The sequence below is a fragment of the Ailuropoda melanoleuca genome, chromosome 7 (assembly GCF_002007445.2).
Source record: "Ailuropoda melanoleuca isolate Jingjing chromosome 7, ASM200744v2, whole genome shotgun sequence".
NCBI lineage: Eukaryota > Metazoa > Chordata > Mammalia > Carnivora > Ursidae > Ailuropoda > Ailuropoda melanoleuca.
In genome coordinates this window covers 7,166,479-7,178,501 of record NC_048224.1, presented here as the reverse complement: position 1 = coordinate 7,178,501, position 12,023 = coordinate 7,166,479, and the positions used below count along the sequence as shown (strand labels likewise).

Sequence of the window (12,023 nt, the reverse complement as noted above, 5' to 3'; positions counted from 1 at the left end):
TTCTTTCTTAAAAGCTAAACAAATCTCCAAACTTCCACATTCTTCTGCAAAGCAGTAAGAACCAGAAGCGTGGGTCTTCCCACAGGACAAAAAGCCTGGAAGCTTCTCCAGTGATGATCTGCCCATGGCCTCCACTGAGGTGGAAAGCATTTCTGTCCCCTATTTGTTGGGAAAGACAATCAGTTTCTTTTGTATCATTGCACATTCTGCAAATCGCAGCTAGTATTTGTATCAGCACACAATTTGTCCGCACTAGTTTTGATCACATATGATAATATTCAGTACTGCATTTTTACTCCACAAGCTCCTTTGACCATACCCTTTAAAGACCTATACCTTAGGGACGCCTGGGTGGCTCAGTTAAGCATCTGCCTTCAGCTCAGGGCGTGATCCCGGCGTTATGGGATCCAGTCCCACATCTGGCTCCTCCGCTGGGAGCCTGGTTCTTCCTCTCCCACTCCCCCTGCTTGTGTTCCCCCTCTCGCTGGCTGTCTCTCTCTCTGTCAAATAAATAAATAAAATCTTAAAAAAAAAAAAAACGCTATACCTTAATTTCTAATAGCAAAGCCTTTTAATTTCAGCAAAGGCTGAGTTTGTTAAAAGTTTTAAACTTTCTCTTGTCACTGGAGTTGATTTCTCAGACATAAAGACACCAAGCCTCTCTCCTGCCTGTAAGGCTTCCATTTAAAAATAAGTCTGGCTGGGCAGTGCCTGGGTGGGTCAGTGAAGTGCCCAACTCTTGATTTCAGCTCAGGTCACGGTCTCAGGGTTGTGAGATCAAGACCCACACCTGGCTCCACACTGGGTATGGAACTTGCTTAAGATTCTTTTTCTCCCTCTCCTTCTGCCCCACTCCTTCTCTCTCTACATCTCTCTCCCTCCCTCTCCCCGCGAATAAATAAATAAATAAATATTCTGAACTAGTTTTTAGTAACTATTCTTTTCTCTGTTCAAATTAATAGTTGATTATGTTACCATTAAAAAGGCTTCCTCCAAAGAATATCAGTTAAAAAAAAAAAAAGAAATATATTGGCTGTGGCATTGATTGAACTTTTAAATAGGTAAGCTGTAATTACATTAAAAAAACAACAACAACAAGGAAGAGTGTAGGTGTGGAAGGGGATATTGTATAAGAAACTAGAAAACCTGCTCAGAATATGAGAGAATACAAACAGGATGTGTAAATTGCGAAGCCAACACCAGAGTTCTCTGCTAGCCAAGAGACATAGAATTCAAATTCTCCTTTCATCTGGTAAGACACCAAAAGGAAATAAATAATGGTATTCAGAATTATTTTTTAATGCAAGAAGGAGCTGAAATCAAAGTCAGAAGGTTAGATAACTCTTTGCTAAACGTATACAACTGCCTTAGACTAGCTTGCCCACAAATACAGAAAATTTTTATTTACGTACCACGATTATAAACTAAATTTCTCTTGAACAGTGCCCTAAGGATGCTCCTCCAATTCCCAATAACTGTTAATGCGGTAAAACAGGATAGTGGATAAAAAGAACATGCCATAAATATTTGAAAATCACAGACGGTGCTCGATTATCCCTTTAGCTTCTATATACTTTCCTGTACTATCAACTGCCTGGCTCCTTCATTGTCAGAATCACAAATCATCCTTCAAGATTTCAATTCATCTAATTTCAGGCATGTCAGAAAGTAGAAATATCGTGCAATAGATAAAATACAATTGGAAACGTTTTTAAATGGAATATCCGTCTGAGTGCCCTGGGTCCCTGTTTCCTCATCTTTAAAAGGAGGAGGGAAAGAATATAACCTAAGGTCCTTTTCAGGTGAGAAATCCCATAATGCACACTTTTGCATGACTGTCCTTGATATTAGAGAAAATGTGAGGGTAGTAACACGTAGCTACTTTCAGAAATGTCTTTAAAATTGAGTCCCAGGGAGTTGAGTGTGGACAATAACCAAACCTTCAAGTCCTCTGCCTAAGCTTGTGGACTCGGTGAGAATTTAGTGGGAACGGTAAGTTCATCTGACCGTGGAATAATAAGACCGCGAGGGGATGACATTTATTAACTGCTTCCTATGAAGCCGGAGCCATGGGGCTCATATAGCACGGTGCAGGAGATAAAGGAGCGAACACAAATCTCCGTGCGGTTCTAATAAACACTCTGGCAAATGCTATGAGAGAGAGAAGAGCAGAGTGCAATGGAATTATATGGAGGGAAACCTGCAGGCTGAGAAGGATCCATGCAGTAGAATATGTACCAACAGAATCTTACTGTAGGTGACACCAGGGAGGAGCAATTCATCCTCTAAATGTAAATCTCCAAATTCATTGGAGAAAACTGCCCCTTCTCAATCTTTGAAGTTGTCTTGGATCCTTCTGGTCCTTTCGTTTTCCATATGAGTTTTAACATCAACATCAGTGTACTATGAAAGTGCTACCAGAATAAGGAAACTGAATTTATCTTTAACATGATGTCTTTCTATTCATAAAAACAGTGTATCTATTATTTTAGTTTTATTTTAGATCCTCCCACAAAATTTTAAATTTTCCATACAGAAGGACTTGTACATGTTTTACTCATTACTCTTTTGAATGGAATATTTAGTTAGAAATGATTTTTTAAAATTATTTAATTATTTAATTATGATTATTTTAATTATTAATGGTCTATTGAATGTTACTTATCTTTTATATAAATCTTTTCTTCCAGGAACTATGACGAATTTTTTATTGGGTCTAATAGTTTGTCAGTAGACTTGGATTTTCAATGAAAATAATCATACGAACTTTAGATAATGACACTTTGGCTTATTATTCCTTTTTAATTTTGTGAATATTTACTTGTTTTGATTTTTCTTCCACTGATTCACCCAGGACTTTTGAAACAATGCTAAATACAAATAATTGTGATGGGCATAATTGTCTGACTTACTTAAAAGAGAATGCCACAAGTTTTTAAAGGTTTATTTATTCATTTATTTGAGAGAGAGGGATAGAGAACATGAGCAGGGGGAGGGGCAGAGGGAGAAGCAGACTCCCCGCCGATCAGAGAGCCCGCTGCAGGGCTCAACCTCAGGACCCTGGGATCGTGACCTGAGCCAAAGGCAGACGCTTAACTGACTGAGACACCCAGGTTCCCCACCCCCCCACTGCCACAAATTTTTTTTCAAGTATGATATCTGAAGTAATTTTATTTTTGCTACACCATGAATGGGTGTCAGTGCTTGACCAGACTCTTTCCTTCCTAATTTTTTATTATAAAATATGCCGATGTACACAAATATGTAGTTTTTAAAAGAATAATTGAACAAAAACCCTTGTAAATACTACCCAGGTTAGATACTAGAACCATGACAGTATTTTTAAAGACCTTGAATCCTCTTCTACAATCACATTCTCTTCACTGTCCAAAAAATAAGCACTATGTACCATTGTGATAGTTACTGACTTGATTTTCTTTTTGTATGTATCATATGTATGTATCCTAAACAATAGAGTGTTTAGTTCTGCTTATTGCAAAGCTTCATACAAATGGAATCTCACAAACAGTATTCTTGGTAATTTTTTTTTTCTCAGTATTACGATTTTGAGATTCATAGCATGTTGCTATGCAGGACTATCGTTATTCACTTTCACTTTTGTATATTCTATTGTTTGTATGTACAATAATTCATTTATATTTGCTTACCTACTATTGATGGACATTCAAGTTGTTCCTAATTTTCTGCTGTTACAAGTAATACTTTTATGTGCTTGCTTAGGCAGCACATATACTAAAATTGGAACAATACAGAGAAGATTAGCATGGCCCCTGCTCAAGGATGACACGCAAATTCGTGAAGCGTTCCATATTTTTAGGATGGATACTTACCATTTACATCAGCGTGGATGAAAACAGGGGGTATTATGCTGAGCAAAATAAGTCAATCAGAGAAAGACAAGTTATCATATGGTTTCACTCATATGTGGAATATAAGAAACAGTGCAGAGTAGCATAGGGGAATAGAGGGAAAACTGAATGGGAAGTCATCAGAGAGCGAGACAAACCATAAGAGATTCTTAATTACAGGAAACAATCAGGATTGCTGGAGGGGAGGTGGGAGGGGAATGGGGTAACTGGGTGATGGGGCATTAAGGAGGGCACGTGATGTGAGGAGTACTGGGTGTTAAACGCAACTGATAAATTATTGAACACTATATCTGAAACTAAATATGTACTCTATGTTGGCTAACTGAATTTAAATAACACAAAAATAAAAGTAAAAAGACAAATAATACTTTTATAAATTATGTATTCTGACACACATTTACAAGAATTCTTTAAGGTATGTGAGTGGGACTAGAATGCTCAATCTCAATTTTACCAGAAAATGCCACACTATTTTCCAAAGTGACTGTGCCAGTGCTCACCAGTAAAGCATGAGAACTCAACACTGAGCCACATCTTCACCAATGATTAGCCACGCCAGCGTTTCTAAGTGTTGCCCTACTAGTGGGTATGTAAGGATGACACATTGTGGTTTTAATTACTCTTCCCTGAGGTTGAGCAACTTTTCCCAGGATTATTGGATATTCATAGTTTCTGTGAAATGCATGTATAAGTGGTTTGCCCATTATTCTCCTGAGAGTTGGTATTTATTTAAGGGTTCAGGACATGAGTATTTTGTTAGTTATATGTGCTGTAATATCTTATCCAAGTTTGTGTTTGTATTTTAAGTCTCCTTATATTTTCACTTGGCAAACAGTTCTTAATCTTGGTGTCATCAAAATTATCTATCGTTTTCTTTGGTTTATGCATTTTTTCCAACATGTTTAAGAAAAATTTCCCAGCCTCAAAGTTGTAAAGTTACTCTGCATAATAGCAGTTTAATATTTTGCATTTGCTTAAAATCTTTAATCAACCTGCAGCCAATTTTATATCTGGTGTGAAGAGGGGTCTGAATTCATTTTTATGTATAGTAGCCAATTGTCCTAACTTTTTTATGAAAAGTCCATCTTTTCCCCAATAATCTATAATGCCATCTGTCATATTAACTGTTAATGTTTGAGTCTATTTCTGGGAATTTCTATCTACTCTGTTCATTAGTCTATTTGTTTCTCCCTGTGTGAGTGATATAGCTTATTAATTGCCATACCCTTATAATAATTTTGATAAATGGAGGGCAAGTCCCTAACATTTTCTTCTTCCTCAGTTGTCTTGACTATTTTTGACCTTTTAATTTCATATAAAAATTTTAGAAACAATTTATCATACTTCAAAAAATGAAAGATCTTGAGGCCCCTGTGTGGCTCAGTCTGTTAAGCATCTGCCTTTGGCTCAGGTCATGATCACAGGGTTCTGGGATCAAGCCCCGTGTCGGGCTCCCTGTTGTGGGAAACCTCCTTCTCCCTCTCCTCCCCATTCATGTGCTCTCTCTCGCTATCTCTCTCTTTCTCAAATAAATAAATAAAATCTTTTTAAAAAAGCAAAAACGAAAGATGAAAAATCAGTAAAAGGCAAATGTTATTGGCATTTTACTAGCCATAAAACTAATGTGGAAAAAAATGACAATCTTTGCAGTATGAATTTTTTCAATTCATGAATCAGTTATAGGTCTCTATTTTACATCATATTTAATGTCACTCTACAGGATTTCAAGATTTATTATATAATTACAGAAATAAATACAGCGCTGTATTGAAAAAAGGTAGATAAAAAGATCGATAGAATCCACAATTAGCTATGGACAACTGATTTTGTCCAAATGGGCAAATGTAATTCAATAGAGAAAGTGAAGCCTTAAAAACAAAACAAGCAAAAAAAAAAAAAAAAACAAAAGTGTTGAAACCATTAGAATACTCAGATGCAAAATATATACACATATATATAAACCTTGGTCCATACCTCATATCTATGCAAAAAAATGAACTGAAAATAAATGATAGGTTTTTGTCTGATATCTGAAGCTGTAAAATGTCTAGAAAAAACAAGGAAATAATTTTTGCTATTTAGGGCTGACAACAATTTCTTAAACACAGCAACAAAAGCATGGTCTATAAAAAATGAATACATTTGATTAATACTTTAAGAGATGGAAAAATCTGAGCCTCACCCTGGAAAGAAATATTATAAATCACGTATCTGATTAAGAATTTGTATCTAGAGTACAGAAAGAACCCCAACACTTAATAACGAGAAGGAAAAAAACCTTAAGCAACAGGCAAAACATTTGAACAGACATATGACCAAAATGGAAAATAAGCACATGAAAAGATTAGGGAAGTTAGTCATTAGGAAAATGAAAATTAGAGCCACAGTGAAATACCACTACACACCTATTTGAATGGATAAAATGTTTTAAAATACTTACCCTGACAATTGTTGACATGGATGCAGGGAAACTGGAACTTTCACACATTGCTGGTGGGAAAGCAACATGGCCCAGACACTTTAGAAAACAATTTGGCAGTTTCTTATAAAGTTAAAAATACATTTATCATACAACCCTGCAATCCCACTCCTAGCTATTTACTCAAGTGAACTGAAACCTTATGTTCACACAAAAACTTATATGTGAATGTTTATAGTGACTTTATTTGTAATTGCACAAAACTGGAAACCATCCAAATGTTTGAACTAGGGACTGGTTAAACAAATTCTGGTACAGCTATATAACAAAATACTACCAGAAAAAGAAATGAACAAGTAATACACACAACAGTGTGGACAGATCTTAAATGCTTTCTGTTAAGTGAAAGAAGTCACTCTCAAAGTTTATGTCCTATATTGTTCTATTTATATTACATCATGGAAAAGGCAAAATTATATGGTCATAAAACAGATCAGTGATTTCCATGAGCTACTGGAAAAGAGATGATTGTAAAGGCGTAGGCCAGTGGCGTATTTAGGAAGGGAGGTGGGGATGGAACTGTTTGTTATCTTGATGATGGTGGTAATTAGAAACTATATGTATTTGTCGAAACCCACAGACTAGTACAGTAAAAAAAAAAAAGTGAACTTTAATATATGTGTTTTATAGCTTAATAAAATAAAAAGAAAAGTATCCTATTTCGTCTGATTTTAATATAATCACACCAACTTAATTTTGGTTAGTGCTGGTATGTCTTTTTCTGTCCATCTTTCTGTGACCCTAAATTTCAAAGAGCACTTAATTTAAATTAAATTAAATAGGACATAATTACTTTTCTATTTAAAACAGTCTTACACTCTTTTTTTTAAAGATTTTATTTATTTTTATTTGAGAGAGAGAGAATGTGGACATGAGCAGGGGGAGGGGCAGAGGGACAAGTAGACTGGGAGCCTGACGTGGAGCTTAATCCCAGGACCCTGAGATCATGACCTGAGCCAAAGGCAGACACTTGACTGACTGAGCCATCCAGGTGCCCCTTACAATCTTTATCTTTTAACTTAACTCCTTTATACTTAATGAAATTAGTGATCTAGTTTGGTTTGAATTTACCTTTTTGTTCATCGTTTTGCTTTTGGTCTATGCATTTATTTTTTATATCTTCTTTTTTATATTTCTTTGGATTAATTATCTTTTCCTTAAATTTTCTCCATTTTCCATCTTTACTCCTCTGTTCTGCTGCATCTCCTGCTCCTTTGTGTTACTTGACTATTAGGCCCATATCCATGTCCACTATCCCAGGCTTCAGGAAGTTAACAATTCTGACATCAAATTCTTCTTAGGTTCTGGGACCTGCAAATTTTGTCTTGGTTTTTTAAAGCCCAACATTTATTAAAAATGCTTTTAGTTATATTTTATCCAGTATTTGTATGTGTTTGTAGTGAAAGGGGCTCTTGTGAGCTCAGTTTTCCATTATGCAAAATCCAGAAGTGAAAAGGGCTTTAAAGCTAAGATTTGGAGAATATGAAGTACTTCTCTGTGGCCAGAACACAAAGTTCTTAGTGGAGGGAGAATGGTGGGAAATAGCCATTTGGGCAAGACTCAGATCATGAAGAGCCTCATATGTTGTGCTCAGGTTAGAGATGCTTTTGCAAAAGCAATGGAATACAATAGAGAGAGAGTTTACGCAGGAGAATGGCATGACCCGACTTGTATTTTAGATGGATGATGTTGGCTGCTCTAGGTGATTGAAGTAAATTATAATTGATTTTTGCGTGAAGCCTCATCCTCTGTTACTTCCCTTTAGGAAATTCTGATTTGGGAGCACCTGGGTGGCTCAGTCAGTTAAGCATGGACTCTTGATTTCAGCTCAGGGTCTTGAGATCAAGCCCTGCATCAGGCTCTGCACTGGGTATAGAGCCTGCTTAAGATTCTCTCTCTACCTCTCCCTCTGCCCCTTCCCCTCTCTAAAAAAGAAAAGAAAAGAAAGAAAGAAAGAAAGAAAGAAAGAAAGAAAGAAAGAAAGAAAGAAAGAAAAAGAAGAAGAAGAAGAAGAAGAAGAAGAAGAAGAAAAAGAAAGAAAGAAAGAAAGAAAGAAAGAAAGAAAGAAAGAAAGAAAGAAAGAAAGAAATTAATTTTGATTCATGGCGGAAATTTCCAAAGATTTTTACATGTTCCTCAGATGTTCTCTGTTGACTGATTTAATTACCATGAGCATGTGCCACTTATATCATCAGGGGGGAAAAAAAAAGAACTACTTTAGTTTGGGAGAAAAAAATAAATCCAAGATCTCTGGCTCCTAATTGAAGATCTATTTATATATTTAGTTGGGAAAAAAAAAACAAAAAAAAACAAAAACAAAATCAAGGAACCAAGTGTGAACTACATAACTAAAGCAGATGAAACTGAAGAAACAAAGGAATGCCTTTGCAGAGGTAACATTCACAAAAGCAATCCTTCTTGCTTTGTTGCCCTTTGCCAAGGGAACACAGAGACCACCAGTAGGGTTCACATCAGTCCTGCCCTGAATATGCGTGCCTCCTTTTAGATTTTTCAGTGAACTAATTCCTAACACCTTCCATCTCAGTGGGTACAGGGCAGCTGGTCACAAGGGGCTATGAGAGTAGATGGAGAGGCTGAATTCCATTAGACTCCCCCAGAGTTATATGACAATAATTCAGAATTGCACCTTCTAGATGAAGCCTTCCCTTTTGACTCCCACCCACACTGGTCTGCCCTTTTTCTGAACTCATATTGCACCATGTACCTTGGCATTTGTTTGCTCATTATTAAAACATAGTATTTCTAATGAATGTAATTTATTAGGTTTTTACGGTATACTGGGGATACCTTATGTCCCATGTACATAAGCATATTAATTTTTTGTGGTTAATTTTTAAAAACTCTATGAAGTTCAGCACTATTTTTCCCATTTTATAGATGAAGCAACACAAGTTTCTAAATAAATTGCCCAAGATAACCCAGCTTATTCATTCACCGCCAAATATTTGTCTGGTATCTCTATCCATACTCCAGGCTCTAAATTTAAGTGGATGGCATATATACTTTATTTAATCCTCATAACATCTCTGGAAATAGGTATTATGATCACTATTTTACGATGAGGAATCTGAGTGGCAGAGATAATTAAGTAACTTGCGTGCAGTCACCAGGCTGGTAAGCATGGGTTTATAATCCAGATCCAGCCGTCTCCAGAACCCACGCTCGAAACGATTTCTTCCTCATCTGACTTGTCCATCTGTTCCTAAATTACTCAATATCTGGACCTATGTTTCTACACCGCGGGCCCCCACACTGCCCAACATGTATTGAATATAAAGAGAAAACATGTTGATATAAGAGGAGTGCCAAAAATATCTTTATTAATAATTAACAGAGAAATTTAAGGAAAGATAATACAATGTATCTCATTATCTAACATCACCTGGGATTAAAAGTTTGATATGAATGGTCTTTTCAGATACCTCAAACGAAAGTATTTACACATAAAGTACTGTGGGTTTTTTTGTTGTTGTTGTTTAGTTTTTAAGATTTTAGTATTTGAGAGTGGGAGAGAGATCACAAACAGGGGGTGGGGGTGGGAGGGAAAAGCAGGCTCCCCACTGAGCCGGGAGAAGGAGGAGGGGCTCCATTCCAGAACCCCGGGATCCTGACCTGAGCCTAAGACAGACTTAAGGGAATGAGCCACCCAGGTGGCCACGTATAAACTATTGTTAATGGAAACCCTTCTAGCCGAACTATGTCTTGCCTTCTTACACAAGGTGGTCAATATAATTTAATCTACTCTTGAGAAGTCAAGATCATTGTCAGGAAATTTACTATAATCTAATGATGCTAATGTAATATGTTTATAATATCTCTGAATGAAAGATTGTCTTTAACTCTTACCAGCTTTAAGTTATTTATTCTGACAAGATGTGCCCCATTGGTAACATTTTAAAATTTGTTGCTTCTAATTCCTTTGGGTTGAGGGAGAAAAAAAAAAAAAGATTCCAGCCCCAAAGAATTATGTGTGCACTAAATATAGTGAGAGGCTAAAGTTACCAAATAGGCCTAGGGGATAAATGCATGGCATTATTTTTGCTACGCAAGGGCCTTTTAATCTGACTTTCAAGTGTTTTGTTTTTCTGGGTTTTTTGCAGGGGGAAAGTAGAACCGGGTTAGAACTATCAGAAGTCTGCTTCCTTACCTGAATTTATATTTATGATCTTGGTCTTAATGATAAAAACAGTGTTTCCCATCAGGCATTATCCTCCTCCTTTGTTCATCTCTAGGTCTTTCCTAACTCCTTAAACTTGAACTACTAATAGAATGGGGGTTACTGGGATGGGGTGGGCAACATGGAGTTAGTGTCAAGAAAAGCTAGATGTCGAAGTTAAATATCATTGGTTTTCATTTAGAAATAATTTCATATTTCAACTGAAGACATTGGAACTCCGAGGTCAAGAGATTCGATCAGTTTACATGGTTAATTGGAAGCAGGACACAGAACTGGATCTCAAAAAATCCATTCCCATGTTCCTTCACGGTTACTATTATCTGCGCAATGGAGTCATTGCAGATTTCATTTCCCCTTGGAATGGCAGTGCAGTAATGATCTATAATTTATTTCATTACTTTGTGTCTTTAGGTCAGCCTAATTTTTAGATGTCAAAAGGAAAAAAAGACAAAATCCTGAGTATTGTCGAGCAGAGATAACAATTATAGTGTGTACAAACTAGTCAGTTATAAAATATTTTGTGCTTGCCTCTTTTGTGTGTTAGGAACACACAAGGTTTATGAGCTGTGAAATGCAGGCTCAAAGTTGGTATTGGTCTCTTTAATGAATCATTCCCTCACTCAAGACATAGTTCTTGAACACTACTGTGCTTCTAAGCATTCTTTGACAGACAGAAGATCCACGAAGAACCAAGAGGCAAAAACCCCCTCTTTGTGGAGTGTGCGTTCTTGTAGGAGAAAACAATAAGAGACAATGAACCCAATATGTAGGCAATTTTTATAGTATGTTAGAAGTGTTATGGAGGAGGGTGGGGCGGGGCGGGGGGAGAAAAAGCTGAGTAGGGAAAGGTGAATGGGAGTTCTGAGGGGGAGGGACAGCGTGGGGGGGAGGTGCTTGCTAGGCAGGTTGTGTGGCCAGAGCTCGTTCTGTTCATCTCAATATTAAATTGACTCTAATTTTTCCATAGATGTAAGTAGTATCCTCTTAGCTATATGTTAAACTCCAATGGCTAACACTTCTTATAGTGTCCATATTATCACAGTGCTGACCTTATAGTAGGAATTCAATAAATACTTGATGATTTACCATATGCTTGTTCTATTTTCTAGATACCCTTCACGTAAAACTATTTTTTGGATTAAAATTGCACTTTGGAAGTGACATACTAAGTGAACTGTAAATGTTCATTTAAAAACTTAGATTTTCTTCTTAATTAGCTAAGACATTTAGGGAGCAAGGTGTACCAAAAAAAGTTTTTTTTAAAAGATTTTATTTATTTATTTGACAGAGATAGAGACAGCCAGCGAGAGAGGGAACAAGCAGGGGGAGTGGGAGAGGAAGAAGCAGGCTCATAGCGGAGGAGCCTGATGTGGGGCTCGATCCCAGAACCCCGGGATCATGCCCTGGGCCGAAGGCAGACGCTTAACGGCTGCGTCACCCAGGCACCCCTGTACCA

At 36.8% G+C, this 12,023-nt stretch overlaps 1 non-coding gene across 1 annotated transcript; it reads left to right on the top strand.

Annotated features, from left to right (window-relative positions):
* The first annotated feature begins 3,729 nt into the window (after positions 1-3,729).
* LOC117803231 lies at positions 3,730-3,836 on the top strand. The gene has a single exon (XR_004626920.1). It is a non-coding gene; the product is annotated as a U6 spliceosomal RNA (small nuclear RNA).
* Positions 3,837-12,023: the final 8,187 nt, after the last annotated feature.